Below are 21,417 nucleotides of genomic sequence, written 5' to 3' on the forward strand. Positions count from 1 at the left end.
GCCCTTCCCTAAAACAAAAACAAAACAGACAAGCTTCATACCTCCAGCATAGAATACCAAAGAGTGCCCATTCCCATTCAAAGGAGATGAATTGGGGAGCGGGTAGCAAAACTGGAACAAATACACTCCCATAAACTCATATTGAGTTCTGTAGCTTCATGGCTCGTCGACAGTGGGGTTGAACAGCACCAAGCACCTGCCTGGCCTGTCATGTGCACAACACTTGGCCTGTTTCTTTCTTTAGCATCACAACTTAAGCTACACCCTTGTGCACCTTAAGCCCACTCACCAGGGTTTCTCAGCATGGGACACAACTAACTCTTTTGTCTGTTTCCTGGTCTCAGGGCCTTTTCTCTGGATCCTTGGTGAATGCCTTCCTGGTTCTATAGCTGTTGCTTTCCTGAAATTGCAGGACCACATACATGACTAATTTTAGCTGCCAGTTCAAGATGGCCTCCTTGGACCACACTGCAGTGGTTTCTGAGCATCTGTTGCATGGCCCCTAGGAAACCATTTCCCTAGACAAATTTTTCCAGCAGGGCATCTCTTTGGCTCTGTCTTTTTAAATATAAGTCTTTCAAATTTGTTTGGATTTTTTTTTTCACCTCAGCCAAAAGGTGAGTCTCACTCAAGACAACTTCCATATTGTCTCAGTGCAAACTGTGTGGAATGTCTTCCCTATGAACAATTTTAGCAATTATAGTATATGCACTTGATTTGTCCACATTTTAAAATATGCTCATGACCCTAAACTGTTAATTTTGGGTAGGACTTCACTATAGGTTACACTGGTTTGCATAATAGTTCTACTTATTTACATTTCCATCATCAGTATACAAGAGATCTCTGTACTAGCTGGTTTTGTGTCAACTTAACAGAAGCTGGAGTTATCACAGAGAAAGGAACTTCAGTGAGAAAATGCCTCCATGAGATACAGCTGTGAGGCATTTTCTCAATTACTGATCAAGGGGGAGGGCCTCGACCATTGTGGATGGTGCCATCCCTGGGCTGGTAGTCTTGGGTTCTATAAGAAAGCAAGCTGAGCAAGACAGGGGAAGCAAGCCAGTAAGTAACATCCCTCCATGGCCTCTGCATAAGCGCCTGCTTCCTGATCTGCTTGAGTTCCAGTCCTGACTTCCTTGGTGATGAACAGCAATGTGGAAGTGTAAGCTGAAGAAATCCTTTCCTCCCCAACTTGCTTCTTGGTCATGATGTTTGTGCAGGAATAGAAACCCTGACTAAGACAATCTCTTAAATGTTTATCCTTATAAGCATGAGTCATCTTTTAATTTTTTGATAATAGTTAATCTAATATGTATGCAGTGATACACACACATTGGGGCTACACTCTTAAAGAAAACTGAGTCTCCCTTCCCTTGCAGCTGTCAATCGTCAATAGCTCTTCTTCTAGGAGCGGGTCTTTATCCCCACATCCTCTCTCGATGCTGGGGTTTTAGTCTTGCTTGGGGTTGTGCAGGTCTTCTGCATGGCATCACAGCTGCTGTGCATTCATATGTGCCTCTGTCCTGCCGTGTCAGTCAGAGTCTGCTTCCTCGTGGTTGCCCACTGCCTCTGGATACTACACTCTTTCTGCCTCCTTTTCTATGATGATCCCTGAGCCTTGGGAGGAGGGGCCCAGTTTATGTGTTCCATTTAGGGATGAGTATTGTGCCTTATTCTCTGTACCCTGGCCAGCTGTGTGTGTGTGTGTGTGTGAGTGTGTGTGTGGTGTGTGTGTGTGTGTGGTATGTGTGTGTGTAGGTGTGTGTGTGTGAGTGTGTGTAGGTGTGTGTGTGAGTGTGTGTGTGTAGGGGTGTGTGTGTAGGGGTGTGTGTGTAGGTGTGTATGTGTGTGGTGTGTGTGTGGTATGTGTGTGTGTAGGTGTGTGGGTGTGTAGGTGTGTGTGTATGTGTAGGTGTGTGTGAGTGTGAGTGTGTGTGTGTATGTAGGGGTGTGTGTGTATGTAGGTGTGTGTGTAGGTGTGTGTGTGGTGTATGTGTGTGTGTAGTGTGTGTGTTTGTGTGTGTGAATGTGTGTGTGTAGGTGTGTGTGTGGTGTGCGTGGTGTGCGTGGTGTGTGTGTGTGTGTGTGTGTGTAGGGGTGTGTGTGTGTGTGTGTGTGTGTGTGTATGTGTGTGTTGATCCCCATCTACTGCAAACAGAAGCTTCTCTAATGATGCTTTAATACGGAGTTCAATGATAGGTCACTGGGAGTTGTTTTCAGACTTGTGGACTGATAATTTGTCCAAAAAATATCAGTATTTGGTCGCACACCCAGATTAATGTATAGAATAAATGCCCATCACATGGACAGAAAAGCAGAGGGAATTTTTATTCAGGATGCTTATGTTAGCTCATCTTTGAGCAAAAGTGAATGAAGAAATAACGGAGTCTATAAGAAGCACTACTTGCTGTCCTGCAGGTGAAAGTGTACTGAGTTTCTTTCTTTCTCTCTCTCTCTCTCTCTCTCTCTCTCTCTCTCTCTCTCTCTCTCTCTTTCTTTCTTTCTTTCTTTGGTTTATTTTTATTGGATATTTTCTTTATTTACATTTCAAATGTTTTCCCCTTTCCAGGTCTCCCCTTCAGAAACCCCCTATCCCATTCTCCCTCCCCCTGCCCCTATGAGGGTGCTCCCCCACTCACCCCCTTCCATCCTCCCACCCTGGCATGCCCCTACACTGGGGCATTGAAAACCCTCATGCCCAAGGGCCTCTCATCCCACTGATGTCCAACAAGGCCATCTTCTGCCAAATATGTGACCAGGGCCATGTGTATTCTCTTGGTGATCCAGTCCAGGAGCTCCAGAGGGTCTGGCCTGTTGACACTGTTGCTCCTTCCATGGGGCTGCAAACCCTCCACTGGAATTCTTCAGCTATTCTTCTCTCATAAGAATCAGAGCAAGGGACATGGGGCAAGCCTCACCTTGGGCACAGACACTCTGAGCCTCAGCTGTGTCCCCCGGAAACCAGGAAAATTCATATTCAAGCAGCTCAGAATCAGAGGCTTCTAATCACCAGGGTCCTCACCGGGCTCCCGAGCTGCCTCCCTGCGGTATCGTCTGCAGTCAAATTCATCTTTTTGGCCATTTCCTAATCTATAAAGTAGTCATGGAAACAGAAGATCACAGGGTGGTGTGAGGAGGAGGAACCGGGCTTATAAAGAAAAGTACTTAATGGCAAAGTAAGGACCGTGGGAATGACCCAACAATGATCAGTAAAAAGGAATCAAGACAGTTTCATGTCACTGTCTGTCAGGTGTACCGTAAGGAAAATGTACTTGGATGAGAACTGTGACAATTCCTGAGCAATAGAGAGAGTCTTCACAGAAAGAAAAGCACTATGGTGATGGTCAGGTTTGTGGGAAGTCTAAGGCGGGCAGGGACATAGGAAGAGCTTGGTACTAGGGTACTTGCTGATTTCACGGGACTTCATGACAGAGAACGCAATCAAGGGGGTGGGGACTTAGAATGGGTACCTGTGTCTCTCAGCATGAGGGCAGCCTGAAGGGAGAGGAGGTGACTGAAGATCTCAGGCACAGGGGCAAGTACAACTGCTACCCCATGCAGGAGACACAAGCCTCACAAAGATGGTTTTATCTAACTGGTGCTAAGATGATGCTATGTCGACTTCTTATCAGACTAATCCTCCTCAACAGACACAAACGTCTTCAGAAATACTGTTTAAACATATTTAAATGTCCCAAAAATAAAATGGTCATAAGGAGCAGATGGAGGGAGGGAACTAGGTGGGAGAGGGGTGGGGAAGGGAATGGAAGGGTTTGGGATAGGGTGTGGGGAAAGACGAGAGAGGAGGGGGCAGAGGGTCAGGAGAAGGAATGGAAATCAGCAACTGGTGAGGTAGGGGTGGGGACTGTGAGTTGGGGGAGAATGGAGGGTTGGGGGACATCTCTAGGATGTGTCAGAGACATGGGGTTGGGGGGACTCCCAGGGATTTATGGGGATGACTTTAGCTAAGACTCATAGCAGTGGGGATATAGAACCAGAAGTGGCCACCTCCTGTAGCAGGGAAGGACCCCCAGTGGAAAGATAAGGACACCAACCCACCCACAAAACTTTTGACCTAAAGTTGGTCCTGTCTACAAGAAATTGGGGCACAAAGATGGAGCAGAAACTGAAGGAATGGCTAACCAATAACTGGTCCAACTTGAGACCCATCCTATGGTCAAGAACCAATGCCTGCCACTATTAATGATACTCTGTTATGCTTGCAGACAGGAGCCCCTGACTGAAACAGATGCAGACACCCTCAGCCAAACAGTGGATGGAGCTTGGGAACTTTTATGGAAGAATAGAAAGAAGGATTGCTGGTCCCAAAGGGGATAGGAACTCCACAGGAAATCAATCAGAGTCAACTAAGCTGGACCCTTGAGGGCTCTCAGAGATTAAACCACCAACCAAAGAGCATGCACAGGCTTAACCTAGGCCCCACACACATATGTAGTAGATGTGCAACTTGGTCTTCATGTGGGTCCTCCAGCAACTAGAGCTGTGAGTCAGGACACTGTCTCCAGGAACAAAGGGTGGATGGGCAAGCACCAAGGCTTTGCAGTGGCGCATCAGAGGACTATACACTAGGAATCAGAGTAATATCAAGGTGGTAGATGGCTCAGCATGTCAGAGCATTTGCTGTTCACACCTTAGAACCTAAACTGGATCCCCGAAGCCCACGGTGGAGAGAATAGACTCCCTCCCTAAAGTTATCATATGACTGTCCCAAATATACTGTTCTACGCATTCCTTCATTCATTCATCCTCTCACTGTGTCACACTCACACACACTCACACTCACACACACATACTCACACACACACTCACACACACTCACACACACACTCACACACACACACTTACACACACTCACACACTCACATACACACACACTGACCCTCCAAACAACAATTGTGTACTTTGTCCCACCTGGCTACCCCCAGATGCTGGATGGTGCCTCTGAATCAAACAGTAGCAACCTAAACCTTGTGTTGTCACTTCCAAGTTTCAGTACAGTGCTTATCCCTAGGGTAAAATCGTATGTGGATTCAGGGACAGGTGGAGGTGAACTAAGATGTCAGAAACAGTATGGTGGCAGTAGTGAGCTGGTGGCTTGTCTTGATGTTGGTAGCAATAACAACCCACTGGCTGTACTTTATGGTTTGTATATTTCTTGTATTCATCTCATATTTAACAAAAAGAGGGGACATCTGCATTCAAATATCAAGTTTGAAAGCAAAAGAACTTTACAGTTTGGTAGCTGTACTTACATTTAAGATATCTTAGAACTCCTTTGCCTCTTGGTCCTGAGATATGTGGTTTCAAAGTAAAGTTTTTCCTGACATCTGTCCTTTTCACTCTAAAAGATACGAGAATAACACTTTGAACTTGGAAAGAATATTGATATTTGAGGGAGAAAACAGGCATATCCTCTCTGAAGAGGCCCTTCATGAAGTCACTTATAGAGCGCCCACAACATATTGTCCATAGCTGTGTTGTTAAACCTGGAAATGAGCTCCTGGTGAAAGAAGCCATCCTGATATTCTGAAAAGCCTGGCTGGCTCCTGACCTGCCAGAGATGAACCATATTGAACACAGACTATACAGGAATATATACAATTATATATAATAATCATTACTTATATAAAATACTATTCCCAACATATTTGTATACATATTCGTATACATACATATACATATGAGGGAAGCGTGCATTATGTAGAGAAGAGTACATGGATTTGAAACCAAGACTCAGTTGCACAGGTATGACCCGCAAGCTCCATTCTTCCCACAGAGATACTTTTATCTAGAAACTAAATAGAAGCCATTTGGCCATTCTTTTTCTAAGTTTAGTTTAATCAACTATAAAAAAAAAATCAATCCTCATATATAAAATTCCAGTTGATGAATCATACAATACAAACTGCACAACTCTTACAATATGCAGCGTTTACACACTTTTGCATCTGCAGGGATGTATACGAGCACTAAGCATTCCCCTAAGAAACTAGGGGCAATACTCTTTGATTGTAAATGAAGCTTATATCATTAAAACACTTGCTGCGTGCATAACTTTGTAGGTCTGCAGCATTTATTCTACCTCAAGATACAAACCACCTGGAAACTTCAGGAAATTAAAAGACCCAGGTGGCCCACTAAGCAGTCCAACTGTCGGGACCGTTTTTATACATTTTGAATTAGAAGGTTGTAGAATCTGAGCGGCCATGGGGATGAGGGGAAGTAACCCAGAGGGAGGAAGGCTGTGCTCTGCTGAGGCCTGAAGGGGACACTGAAGCTCAGGGGTCTCTAAGTCTTCTTAGCAATGGAATGCTTTCGGAAAGACAACATGTGGTGACCCATGTAATAGACATCCTGGGAGGGGCAGATGGGGCATGATGTAAGAGACGTTCTTCATTTTATTATTGTGTGTGTGTGTAAATACTTTTACCTGCATGTGTGTATGTGTACCCGTGTCTGTCTGTCTGCTGCCCACAAGGGTCAGAGGAGCACATGGGCTCATGTCCTGGAACTGGAGTTCAGGGTGATTGTGAGCCACCATACGAGTGCTGGCAACTGAATCTAGGTTCTCTTTAACAACAAGTGCTCTTAACCACTATGCCATCCTCCCTTCCTCAACCCTCTGTAGAGGCTTTCCATACAGCTATTGCCCTAACATCAAACCCTTTTCTTTCTAGCCTGGCTTTGGTACAAGCCCTGCCCAAGACTGTGTCCACTTACTTTCAGCCTCCCTAAATATTTTTGTCTGTGGCCTCAACTTGCGCACCTAATGAGACACAGGAAAATGATGGCACCTTGATTCAGTAGTGTACACGAGACCCTGTATGCCTGAGAAGGAAGCTCCTTTCATGAGGCTATATGATGCCCTTTAAAAAAAAAGGCTGTCCCAAACAAAACTAAGCCATTCAAATCAAGCTTCAAATAGTTGCTCCATCAGAGAGCTTACAGCTCAAAAAAAAAAAAAAAAAAAAAAAGAGTGTCAGTCACGAGCATCTGCTTCTTCCTCATCAATCGCAGTCATTGCCCATCATGTCCTTGTCATACCCTCACCACCATGCCAACCATCACCTCTGATGATCACTGCAAGGACTTAAGAATCGCTACAAGGTAACACTCATCCCCATCGAATCCATCAATACCATTCTGGAAGTGGCATATTGCTTCTTCCTCTTCTTTTCTTTTCTTTTCTTTTTTTTTTTTTTTTTTGTCCTTTAGGTTTCACTCCCCTCACCTGAGGGCTCCATCACAGCCCTCTAAAATGGAAAGTACCGGAATCATACTTACCACAGAGGCACTGGTGCTGCAGCCCATTCTCATTAATAGCAGGGATGCACACTGACAGCAAACTGTACCCTCTGAGGCAAGCCCACGCCAGACACAGGGTCATGAGTTCAATGGACACGATGCAGAAGGACACGGGCCTGGGAGGAGGTCTGTCTAAATAGCTAAGCATCAGGCTGTCAAGAAATATACCACCTGTGATCTTAAAAGAGCAACTGGTTGTCAGCTGCAGGGAGCCTTTCTGAGACCCCCTTGCCTTGATGTTCTGAATGAAGTTCATTGTGATATGCTCGCCTGTTCCATTTATTGATGGCCATGAGGCCCAGGTGAGTTCTCTGGCAGCGGGGAATGCTGCTGTTTTTAATCAAAGCAAATGAAAATTCAATCTTTTTATTGAAAAGATATATTCTCAAGGCCTTTGACAAATGCAGATGGATGCACCTCATCTACACTCCTCTGAAAATAGAAGAGCCTTGGGAAGAAGTCTCTACGTCTCTAATTTCATAATAAAACACTTGAATGCCTCTGTCTTTTGAAGTCAGAAGGGTACAGAATGGCCATAGCTAAGCCTGCTGTGACATATTCAGCAATGGCACAAGCCTCTGGATAAAAATGCTGAAACCCTGATTCCCCGGTACCCCAACCTCTGAGGCAGCTGTGATTAGTAATGCCTGTGACATTGAAAGAACCTGGGACCTGGAAAATAGGCTGCTGATCATATTTGGGGAGGTTATCTTGATTATATTACCTGAGGTGGAAAGGAATACCCACTATGGGTGGCATATCCCCTAGGCAGGGGATCTGGGGTTGCCTATGATTAAGTGTGCTGGGCACTATCCTGTGTGCATGCATGGCTTTCTCCTGACTGCAGACTTAATGCGGCCACCTGCTTCAGGCTCCTGCTGCCCTAACTTCCCCACACTAAACCTTCCTTTCCTAAGTTGTTTTTGTCAGTGTAATTCATCACAGCAACAGAAGAGAGACTAAGATAGCAGCCGAGAGGTAAACTTGTTTTGATAGCATGAGCAGGAGACATCAAGACAATAATCAAACACTGAGGACACAGAGGGGTGAGAAGAACAGCGATCCCCATGTCTGAAGATGTCAAAACAAGAAGTCCATCTTCTGTCAGAGGTAAAGGCTGGGTCTCATGCCACCCAGTGCCTACCCTATACAGCTGGGTTGCTGAGGAACCCCAGCTAAGGAAAGAGATTATTCATTTGGTTGATTTTGCTCAAGGAAACATTTGTGTTCTTAAAACACTCAGGCAGCACTTTGTGATGTACAAAATATGCGTATTGTCACAGCGTTTTCAGTATGATTTGTGTACCTAACTACACTAGAAAAAAAATATCCCCGTATTTACAAGTTACAGATTGTTCCAATACAACTTTATTTTTATCCCTGTGTGGATGCAGGTATAACTCTGTCATACAGCTGACCATCTTTTTTTAATGATTCTCAAGTCATTTGTAGTATCCAACCCACTCATGAGTAAAAAGTCACTGGAGTTATCCAGCCAAATGAAAGCCACAAACAAGTGCTGGTGAGACCAGGACCTAGGTTTGGTATAGTGAGTTCAAACAACGTCCATCTTTTCCAAGAGTGCACTACAGGATCTACATCTATCCCCAGCCTCCAGTTGTGAATTTGTTTCAATGTAGGATGCGCAGCTGTAATTAGTTGAGCTGTGGTTACACTGGGTCAGGCTGAGTTCAAACACCATGGTGGGTGTCCTAGTAAGTAAGGAGACATGTGGAGAGAAACACACAGAGACAGGGAGACTGGTGTGACTGGTGTGATATGTCTCTGAGTCAAGGAATGACAAGAGCAGTCATGAACATCAAAGGCTGGAAAGACACAGCATATTTGCCCCAGGAGCACCCAGAGAAGTGTATTTCTGGTGATTTCTTGATTACAGATCTCTGAGCTCCGGAGCGGGCAGAGACTATGGTTTTCAGTCATCTCCTTGTTCCACTTGTGCATGTGGTGGTCCCAGAAACTTGTCACCACCACGAAAGAATGTCAAGAGTCAGTTCCCTCCAACACACCGAGCCACGTCAGGCACAGCCCCTGAACTAGAATGAGTAAGGGCTGAGCACCCAGGAGAGAAGAAATCACTAGCATGGGTGGTCAGTGTGTCCTTCAAGAGAAGCCCCCACACGCTCTGCCAAGATTTGTTTTTTAAGATTATTTATTTATTTATTTTATGTATACTGTAGCTGTACAAATGGTTGTGAGACTTTATGTGATTGTTGGGAATTGAATTTAGGACCTCTGCTCACTCCAGTCAGCCCCACTCGCTCAGGTCCAAAGATTTATTTATTATAAATAAGTAAACTGTAGCTGTCTTCAGATGCACCAGAAGAGGGTGTCCGATCTCATTATGGGTAGTTGTGAGCCACCATGTGGTTGCTGGGATTTGAACTCAGGACCTTTGGAAGAGCAGTCAGTGCTCTTAACCTCTGAGTCATCTCTCCAGCCCTCTGCCAACCTTTTGTCCTAATGAAATTCTTAGCTTTAGTCATGTGTTTCCTAAGTCCTGGCATGGGTATCAAAGATGGTAAATGTGTCCCTGAGGTTCTGAAGCTGTAGCTTTGAACAGCAGGCCACCCTGCACTACTGTGGTTGGTGTGCCATCTCTCTCTCTCCCTCCTCACTCTTCCTTGGCCCTTTCAATTATCTCGAATATTCTAAAGCTACTTCATTTCACATCCTTCCCTGGCTCCACATCATCCCTGCCCTCTGTAATCAAGGGCTCTGACCAGCGAAGCTGCTGAGACAATGCTCCCAGGGTACTCTCACTTCTCAACTTGAAGTCTGAGGGATGTCAGCAGGGTCTCACAGTCCCCAAGAAACAATTCTGTTCCTCTTTCTAGTTCTTCCTGACTCTAAAGCTTTCCTTGATTGACAGGGGTATTGTGACAACACCTGTCTCTGACTTCCGGTATTGTTTTCTCTGTGTCCCTCTCTTTGTGTCTCCTTATAATTACACCAATTAAAAGAAGGCCACTCCAATGCAATGAGGCCTCAACAGGGCTACAACAGCCCATTGTCCAAACACAGTCATAGTCATAGCACTAGGATCTAAGATGTCAACTTTCTCTTTCTTTCTTTCTTTCTTTCTTTCTTTCTTTCTTTCTTTCTTTCTTTCTTTCTTTCTTTCTTTCTTTCTCTCTTTCTCTCTCTCTCTCTCTCTCTCTCTCTCTCTCTCTCTCTCTCTCTCTCTCTCTCTCTCGTTTGATTTAACAATGGCACTGCACCCACTGAAAAGGGGAAAGCCCACAAAATGATCATCTCTCTCTCTCTCTCCCACTGCCATCTCTGGCACTGGACTCTGGCCTTATTGCTACAGGGTTGTGGTTAAACCCTAACCTTGATCTAGCAAGATGGCCCAGCAAGCAAAGGCACATGCCACCACTCTGATGTCCTAAGTTTGACTCCCAGGACCCACACGATGGGAGGAGAGAACTGGGCTCCACATGCACCCTTAAAATCTCCTTCTGGGCCCTGAGTGATGAACAGCAGCAGCAGGAGAAGAATCGGGTACCTGGGTTCATAGATCTGGGGACATAACTCAGTTCTCAAAGAGTGAAAATACTGGCAGAAAATCCACAGGTGTATTCTCATCTCCATGGCCTTCGCAATCACCTGGACTCACTCACAAAATATCTCTGAGTGACTGCTTCACTTCAGATGCCAAAAACACTGATGCAGAATGAGTCTCCAGTCAAGAGATAAGAAGTCTGCCCAAAGGGAGGCAAGAGAAGGTGACAATAATAACAAATACCACACTTAGGAATGAGGCCAGTAGGGATGCACAGCAGAGGAGGAAGGACTCCTAGGTGGGTATCTCTGTGACAGAGGAGCAGAAAATGCTGAATCAAGGGCAGTTCTCACCATGGCCCCGGGGAAAGGAGTCTGGGCAGAGAATGAGTCAAGAGCCTGATGTCCAGATGGACCTTCAGATTTGAGGCCAGTGGACTGGCTGGCTGGGAAAAGTCCTGGGTTGGACATGGGAGAAGACACAAGCTGGATGCTGAAGGACATGCCAGCTTAACAGACCTTTGTCTTTCACTGTAAGCAAAACAAGAAATGCACTGCAGAGGAAGGTATGTAGGCGCTGATGCATTCGCAGCTCACTGTGGTCTGCAGGAAGCCTCAAGGCAACAGCTACTAAGCCCAGAAGAAATGGAAGTTGGCTCATCCCTGGTGTTGCTTGGGTCTGGGAACGACTGGGTGTACGTGTGTGTGGGGAGTGGGGGTGGGGCGTTCAGGATACATGCATGGTAAGGACACAGCTTTAATGACTATCTGAGAAACCAAGCTGTGCAGAAGAGAGAAATCAGAGAACAATCAGACCAGTCCTGACTTGGTGTATCTGGGTAGATAGCATCAATACGTACAATAATTATGGAAAGTGGGGAAGACGGCAAGGGGCTACTGGGAGGAGCATGGTAGACAGTAAATGAGAGGTGTTAGTTACTCCAGATGCTGTCTGTCACATGAGCAATACAATGTGACCTCAGGATGGTTTCCATGGCTGGAGACATAAGGATCAAGTGCACAGTACACAGAAGCAAGGGGCAGAGGAGCAGAGTTGTAAGATGGAAGCTGAAGCATGCTGAAGTCTGGAGACCGGGACACAGAGGAGGCTGCAGACGTGAGAGGAGGTGAGAGCAAATCCATGAGGTGAGAACAAAGCAGGATGTGGTTCTAGAAGTATCCGGAGGGTTTCAGGAGGAAGGAGGTCAGTAAGGAGCAGCTGCTAGACTGAAGAGGAACACTCAGATTCAAGCCCCGGATGTGACAATGGGGCCTACACCTGTGTCCTTCCCCAGAGACCACTGCAGTAGTGGAGACAAACACCTGGCTTCAGCTGCTTTAAAATGAAACTAGACAAGCTGCTGGAAAAACAAACAAACAAACAAACAAACAAAATAGAGGAAGAAAGCAAAACCAGGTGAAAGAAGCCATATATGAGCGGTTATGTCAAGCAAATGAGTTTTCTGGATACAGCCCACTATTTTGCACACTTACAATGGGTGTGCTCTCAGAGGATGGACCCCAGAGACTTTATCCCTGGATTGCTTCTCACTGCTAACATGCCTTTCCTGTCACTATTACATAGCCTGATTATTCCTGGGCATCACCTACTCTATTGGGCAGATTTCCCGGAGATCAATATGAAGATGAACTTTCATATAATAATGTTGTTTAGATGAATTAATGACTTTATGGAATTCCTGATTTGATTCAAATAATTTTAGGAAGAAAGTTTAAGGAGATGGCTTTAGTTGTTTGGCCAGAAAGATGTAATAGCATTAAAATCAAGAACAGAACATGTCTCCTCCTCATAAAACAGAAAGTAAACGCTTCATAATAAGAAGTATAATGAACTTTCTCAAATTGCACTGAGAAGAGATAGGCTTGGGACAGATGTGTGATCAAGGAAAAACATTCATTCTAGGTCAGGTCCAAGGATGAAGCCACAGGTGTGTACTATGATGAAGCAAGCCCATGTGAAACTTGTTTTGAAATTATAATGAGTCTATAGAATGAAACACTGCTTTGACCTTACTATCAGCATCCTTGTGTAACTCCCCTTTAGTGTAACATTTTATTTGTGAGGTAATTTTCTAAAGACCTTTTGTCTAGGAAGCTATCAAAAGGCTGAGGGAGAAAATGTGGCTGCTGGGACTCTGCTGCATCCACAAAATGTGTGTGTGTGTGTGTGTGTGTGTGTGTGTGTGCATGTGTGTGTGTGTGCACAATATGTATATATGACTGTCTATATGTATGTACATACATAAACATGTAGGTATATAAGAGTATGCATGTTCACTTGTGAAATGAATGAAACAGGCGGTCAGGCTGGCTGAATGTGTGTGTGTGTGTGTGTGTGTGTGTGTGTGTGCAATATGTATATATGACTGTCTATATGTATGTACATACATAAACATGTAGGTATATAAGAGTATGCATGTTCACTTGTGAAATGGATGGAACAGGCGGTCAGGCTGGCTGAATGTGTGTGTGTGTGTGTGTGTGTGTGTGCATGCGCGCGTGCATGCACTTGTGAGTGCTTACAAACGCACATGCATTACTTTCTCTGTATCCTTTTGTCCCCTCTGGTGCACAAAGAGTTAAGTTAAGGTGTAAAGAGTCCAAATAACTAAGTTTTTTTTTTTCCTTAATCCCCTGCTGCTATCAGCAGAAGTCAGTTTCTAGAAGTTATCAGCTTTTGGCCCCAGTAGAGCATGAGGGAGTTAAACTGCCAGAAGCCATCGACTTCTGACCTCCAGAGCAGTAGGAGAGAATGAAAGGCCAGAGATCACCAGCTTTTGGCCTTCCTCCAGGAGCTGGGTCCCACCTCACTGTTTTCTTCTTTTGTATGAGTGCTTTGAAATTTTCACCCAGCATATTCTGATCATTCTCTCTCTCTTCCCCCAGCTCCTCTCAGATGCGTACCCCCTTCTGTTTCTACTAAACTTTGTTCCTTCATTTCTCCCATCAAGGCTGATTTCGGCTGAGTATTCTTGGATGTCTGGCCTTTCACTGGAATGTGGTCAACTTACTGGGGCCTACATTTTCAGAGAAAACTGACTCTTCCTGCCTCAGCTGTTGGGAACTGCCAAGAGCCCCTCAGACAGATGTGGAGCTTTATATCCTACTCCTCTGTCCACGGACTGGCTTAGGTTTGCACAGATCTGGTCCATGGAATTTCAGCTGTTCTGAAGTCATATGTGCAGCTGCCTGCTCTGTCTATATGACTCTGTCTCCCTGTGGTCACCACCATCTCTGACTCCTACACTCTTTCTCCTCCTCTCTTTAATGATCCTTGCACCTTGGGAGGGGTGTGTGTGTGTGGTATATATGGTCTCCTTAGGCCTAAGTACTCTGGAGTCTCTTGTTCTCTGTGCCATGACCAGTTGTTGGCCTCTGTGTTGATCATTATCCATTGCAAAAAAAAACCACTTCTCTGATGAGGGTTGAGAGATGCCTGAATCTCTGGGTATACTGATAGGTCATTAGGTGTTCGTTTAATACTGCGTCCATTTAGCAGAATGATAATTGTAGGTTATACCCTAGGGTCTATCACTTGTCTGGCCATAGGTTCTTGCGCCAGTAAGTATTAGTGTCATTTATGGGATTTTATTTGTGGAGTGGTTCACTGTTAAAAGAGGGTCGTGTGCACTGTGTATTCAGATGCTGATTTCTGTGTCCTGAGGTCTAGTTACAGTCTGGCCACAGGCATTGTCATGAATATTGAAAAATGTCCTGTATCAATATGGTATAATTATCTCTGATTGTTTAATAAAAATCCAAACAGCTGATGCCTGGGCAGAGGAGATGGGAGGACTGGACTTCTGATCCTAGCCAGGGAATCCAGGGAGAAGAGGCAGAAAGGAGTCTGTCTCGAGGCCGGTGAGGTTTTAGGAGAAAAAGAGCTATGGGTTGGATGAAGAAGACAGTCACCATGAGGTTGGCCCAGTGAGGAGTGCCAAGGGAGTTATCCACAAGGGCAGACAGCTTCAGCAGAGTGAGCAAAGGAGAGACTGGGTGTGAATGACTCATGGCCTGTGACTGGGAATCAGCTACGTACCATAGAGGATCAGGAATATCTACTCAGTTTTTGTGTTCAAAGCTCGTTGAATAAGTCTATAAGTCTCCACCTCAATTATTTGGGAACTAGCTGAGTGAGGAAACATCACTCCTTTCAAATTTCATCCTATCTCTGTCCTTAAGTCCAATGATTAAGTGGTTGGTTACTCCCGTGTCAACTTTTGAATGTTAGAAATCATAACATGCTCTCTTCTTGATGAAAATGACCCAGTAGGAAATATGAAACTGACCAAGACGGGGAAGAGGGGAGAATCATCCACACAAGGCTCTTACCAGCCAGAAGGGCTAGAAACAATAACAGGAGAGAGAAGGGATCAGGTTGGGTGGCCCAGTGAGCAGGGCTGATGGATGAGACGAGGTAATGTAACACATCTTTGCTGATCAGTCCTTTTTTTTTTTTCCTCCATGAAACAAAAGCAAAATTTGAACTAAAACAGGATATCATGGAAGAGTTTATTCAAGTACCCAAGAGTGGTATCAGGTTGTTATCTGGGGGTGCAATGGTCAGGCGGTGGCTGGGGATCACATCAGTCCAGGAGTCACAGATTTAATAAGAGTGAATGTCCTGCATGTTGTTATCCAGCTTCATTCTACTGCACATGTACAGGGAAGGGTAGCAACTGCCCAGAGCACTGGGCTTGTTGAGGAAGAGAGACTCTGAGAGGAGCAAGGGATCCACTTCCTTGGTGGGGAGTCCTAGCATTTTTTTAAACAAAAAAAACAGGGCAATTTGCCCAGCATAACTGACTTGAGATGCAAACCAGGTATGATTTGAAAACCATCAATCTTTTCCAAAGCCCTTGCTTCTCGCCATGTGATGAAGAGCTCGAGTTGGATATGAAGTCGCTCTATCTGTCCATGTGGAACTCTTGGCCAGCATGCCATTCATGTGTACTGGATACACACCCACTCTGTCTGCACATGGCACATGGAACTCCCTTTGCCAGTATGTCAATCATGTCACTTTGACTTACATTCCCATCATTCAACACCAGATCTTTACTTTCCTAAGCACTTCACAGACTTTTAAAAAGTATGTGTAATATAGTCAACATGTAGAAGAACCAGTGCAGCCATGACTCGTGAGGTAGATACCATGTTATAGTCAACATGCAGAAGAACCAGTGCAGCCATGACTCATGAGGTAGATACCATGTTGTGATCACAGTCTGCAGGCCGAGACCAGTGAATGAACACCTCTGTTTATTTTGGAACATTCTCCATCATGGTAACCCCAGATCCAGTCTATGGCTTTCACTATTTTGGAGTTGCCAATTGTATGAATGTTAGCCCCTTAGCATTGCTAACACCCCCTTAATGCTTGCTGAGCTTCTTAGCATTTATTTCTTCAGGACCTCATTCAGGAGTTGTATTTACCTGTTCTCTCACTCTCTTCAACTTGACTTTTAATTTTGTTGTGTCTGACAACGTCAATGGTCTCTGCTGCTGCTTCTAGTTATTCCTGCTTGCTTTCACATCTATTTTATTTAATTTTATTCTTTTGAGACAGGGTGTCACTATGTACTCCCTGCTGTCCTGGAATCCACTATACAGATCAGAGTGGCCTGGAACATGTGGCAATCCTCCTCCTGCCTCTGAGTGCTGGGATTGTAGGGATTCCTGTCTGGACCTGGAATGAGGGGAGAGACGCTCTGAGATTGCTATCTTTCTTCAGGGGACATTGGCTTTCTCTGTGGCAGGGATGAAGGGGCTGAGTAACCTGCATCCAGAAGATGACTGTCCTGACTCATATGTGGATGTCACCTTTTGGAGTCTAGCCTCCTCGTGAATGACTCTCATCTGCCTGCTTCCCAGCTGGGAGCCTGTGGAGACCTCTGCATATTCTCAGACTTCAGTAACCTCACATTTCTTGAGTGGAAAATAGTACCTTTCATCAATTGTGTGTGTGTGTGTGTGTGTGTGCATTGTGTATGTATGTATGTGTATATCATCACATGTGTGCCCGGTCCTAATGTCAAAGATCTATGTTAGTGTTTGGCTTATGTGTATGTATGTATATCATATGTGTGCCTGGTGCCTGTAGAGGTCAGAAGAAGTCACCAGATCCCTTAGAATCAGAATATGGATAGTTGTGAACAGCCATATGGGTCCCTGGGGACCAAACACAGGTTCTCTGCAAAAGAAACAAATGATGTTCACCACCAAGCCATCTGCCCAGGCCTATGTGGAACACATTTTGAAAGTGCTGATTAATATAGGAAGGCTCAGGTCATTATGTGCCATATCCCTAGGCAGGTGGGCCAGGGCTACATAAAATATGTTACTCCAACATGCTAGTTATCAGTGTTGTTGGTTCCTTCCGGGTTTCTGTCTTGAGTTCCTGCTCTGACTGCCCTCAGTGATGGAGTATTACCTGGAAGGTGCTTTTGGTCACTGTGTTTATCTCAGCAATGAAAAGGAAACCAGAATGTGAATGAACATAAAATAGACAAACATCATTGTAGAAATAAATGTGAATTAACACACATCTGGACTTCCTTCCTGTTACAAATTGAGCAGCACTAGAAGATGCCTGTTGAAACTTTACCAACTCTTCTGCGTATCCCAAACCCACATGTTGTGATCTACACACAGTTGTGCCTGCGCACAGTGAGCTGCAGTCTAGGCAGAGAAGTGACATTCAAGTGTCACTGCATAGCCTCAGAGGAAAAAACATGATAGGGATCTGTAAATGACTAATGGAAAGGTGATTGATAAACATACATTTAATTTCTAAATATTTAAAACTGAGGGAAGTGGCATGGTGACGCCTTCCTTCCATGCCCACTGGGTCCATCTCTGTGGGGTGAACCAAATGCGAGTCAAGTCCTGGGCTAAAATTAATCTGCATGGAACATGCACTGACTCTTCATACATGTCACTGTTGCCCTGGTGTTTCTGTTCAATGGATATTCCATGGAGTATGTGTTGTGGAATATTCTGTGTATTATCCATGACCACACAGGCCATTTCTCATGTAATCCTCATGTGGATGTAAACAAACACTGACTATAATCCATTTAAGATCCACTTCCTGGGGCCTTCCTAGGATTAGGTCTAGTGAGCCTTGATGGTAACTAATATACCTCAAAACTTATGCTTTTGACTTTAACTTCTATTAATAGATCCTCAAAGCAAGGGAAGATGCTTCCTACAGATGCATTCCAGAAGCTGAGGATACAGTGCAGTTCATCCTGCAATACTGCAATAGAATATGGTACAGTTCCTCCTGCAATTATGGAAGAATTGGTGGAGCCTGAGGTGGTTGTGACAAAACCTGAAGTGATGCCCTTCCCACTGTGCTCCTCTGATGAACTTCGTGACACATGAGCGTTTCAGGGATAAGGGAGGCACTTTGGCTTCGAGTCAGTAGTGATGGGAGTGACTGTCTGTGACCTCTAGAGTGACATCATAAATGCCCTGCAAAAAAACTTCTAATTGGTCTCTAAGTGGAAGGCAGTTTTAGAGCGCCCATTCTCTAGGGTAAAGCCTCCTTCATTGGTAAAGTCTTGCTATTCAGGTATAAGGTCTTGCATGCAATCCCCCAGTGCATGTGTAAGAACCTGGGCATGGGGGCATGTGCTTGCAATCCCAGGGCTGCGGGACAGAGATGGGTGGATGGACTTACTGGCCAGTCTAATAAGGTTCCAGGGAGAGATTCTGTTTCAAAACGTCAGAAGAATTGTGCCTGAGGAGGACTGAAAACTGGGACCATCTTCTGCTTGCATGTGTATGGGCACCCTTGCAAACACATGCACATCCACAGTCACACAGACACACAGACACATACACACACACACAGACCCTACACATTCACATAGACACAGACATAGACACACACACCCCCTTCACAGACATATACTCACATAGAAATAAACACAGACACACATATTCACATATGCACAGACATAAACACACACTTATACACTCATATACAAATATATACATATACTTATAGAGACACAGACACGCATACACTCATGTAGACACAGACACATACTCATATAGATACAGACACACATTCACACAGACACAGACATAGACACACACACACACACACACACACACACACACACACACAGAGGAAGACTTATCCTTCTTTAATGCAAGCCCCCTGTAGCCAGAAGACCAGGCCATATTGTAAGGCCATGTGTCAACAAATGTTTAACAACTGTCCCAGTGAGTGCACCTTTAAACAGCCCAACCCCAAGGACCTGGCATCTAAGTGAAGAAGCGTCTAGTGCTTCTGGGTCCCCGTTATAGCTCCCAGCCCTGGTCACCTAGCTATTCCATTTTTCTAAGCCAGAGCCCAGATCTCCTTTCTTTATGTTGTGGCCCACAGAGCTTGTGAGCAAAACGCATGGCTGCTGTCTGCACCTCTGAGGTCCTGGCCCTTAAGTGTGTAGAACTTGAGGACCATGGGGTTTGAGCATAGATGGGAGCCACATCTCAGCTCTTTTTACCCAATCATGCATCCCTATAGGTCCAATCAGTCACAGTTACACTAATATCCATGCACTGTGAGGCCAGAGAATTCTTTCTCTATTTTTGAGGTCATTTCACTATTATAGGAAAATTTGGTGATAATTATGAAGAATGCTATCCTGAATATCTCCATAATCTTGTGCTTAGGTTTGAAATTTATTTCACAGATGGGATTTTCGGGAGTTCAGTTGCTGGGTTAAGGAGGATTAATGAAGGTAGCCTCCTGAGGGTCACTGCCACGTGTGTTTCCAAAGAGTTATAAGGATTCTAGCGACACCAGTAACGGATGAGTGTGCCCGCTTCACTTGTAGCCTCCTCGGCTAAATCTGGTCTTGTAATTAAGAAAACTATTAATCTGAAGCACAAAATTCATAGTTTGAATTATCTCCCAAATGCATGTAGACGGGGAATGACAGCAAGGGCAGTTAGAATAATAGCCATATTACAACCAGAATGCAGAGCCAAATGAGGGGTGATTTAATAGGACAAAGGAATCAGAAAGAATGACTGTCAAGCCTGGAGAGAGCAGAAGAGTGAGATGGATGACCGGGAGATGGAACCATGTTTCAGAAGGAAAGTGCAGGGGCATGGCAGGCTCACAGGAGCTCCTGCAAGCCCATGTGCACACAGGATGCCCTGCACGGCCGCGTGCATGCCTGGCTTACCGGGCTGAAGACTCTGAGGTGAAGGTGACACTCTTTATAAGGGAGACTCAGATTAGATGAGGTTTCAGGATATCTGTGTGGGGGAGTTAGGCTAAGGAGTTAGGGAGACCAGATGGGGTTATTGCACAACAGGTGAAAGATTTAAACAGGATGTTGCTGCACCTGCGTTCTTACCTGTTCACCTCCTGTGTTCCCCTCTGATGGTGGCTGGAACACAAGCTTCAGATGAAGAGTCAGGACACACAGAACAGGGTGGGCTCTGCTGAACAGGTGAGCCATTTTCTAAAACAGTGTTTCCACTTATTTTTGAGGGCTAAGTTGATTTCCATTGGGGCCCTGAAATCAGCCCTTGAGATCAGATCGTCACTCTGCACCACCTGCCACACTGTCCTGCCTCTCCAGAGACCCGAGGTTTGTGGTACCTGCACCCTGTTACATGTACTTCGATGCATCAGCGATTGTGTGTGTGTGTGTGTGTGTGTGTGTGTGTGTGTGTTTGTGTGTGTGTGACAGGTAATACATGCTGCCTTTGAAATGCATCGCATGGCAATGACAGATGTGATCAGTGGCTCTAGTTATAAAATGTAAGCTGACCAACAACTGGGCCTTCCAAACAAGAGCACAAAGCAGCCACAGACCCCAGGCTCAGCTGCCCAGGCTCTCTTCTGCACTGCCCTTGAGCACCTTGGTGATTCAGTGTCTTGGAGTCATGAGGCTCCTTGACTTGGAATGAGCAGATGAGAAGACTGGGTCCACCAAGTGAGTCCATTCCTAGGGTCCCTTCTTGGAGCAGGAGGCCCTGGGGAAGGAAGATGGGTTGCTCACACTCAACACTGTGTCCCAGGTTGTTGTGAAACTCTCAGGATAAGTGGCGGCTCTCCCTGTACACTAACTGTATGTGGAACTTGCTTCTGTCCAAACACACACTCACCCATGGAGGTGGTCTGGCATCTCCCCTTTTCACAGGTGGGTAAAGGACTTGAAAAGACCTGCGCAATGTGTGGTTTGGATGTGGGTCAGAGGTGTGTGTGGGTCTCTCAGAGGTCCATCCCCAGTGGATCCTCTTCCCAATGACATGTCTATAAAGTGAGCAAACAGACTGGACCACTGCAAAGGTGGATGGAGGTTCCCATCCTCAGTCTGCTTGTTAAAGTGCATCCCTGGTTTTCTTCATTTCTGCACGTATATGTAACACGACAATCCCTAAGTGTCGGCCTCTGCTCCCAGGTGAGCCTTTCCCTGTGACATCTCCCATCAGCCTCTGCTCCTGGGTGAGTCTTTCCCTGTGACATCTCCCATCAGCCTCTGCTCCCGGGTGAGTCTTTCCCCGTGACAT

This window comes from Mus pahari, chromosome 11, assembly GCF_900095145.1.
Source record: "Mus pahari chromosome 11, PAHARI_EIJ_v1.1, whole genome shotgun sequence".
NCBI lineage: Eukaryota > Metazoa > Chordata > Mammalia > Rodentia > Muridae > Mus > Mus pahari.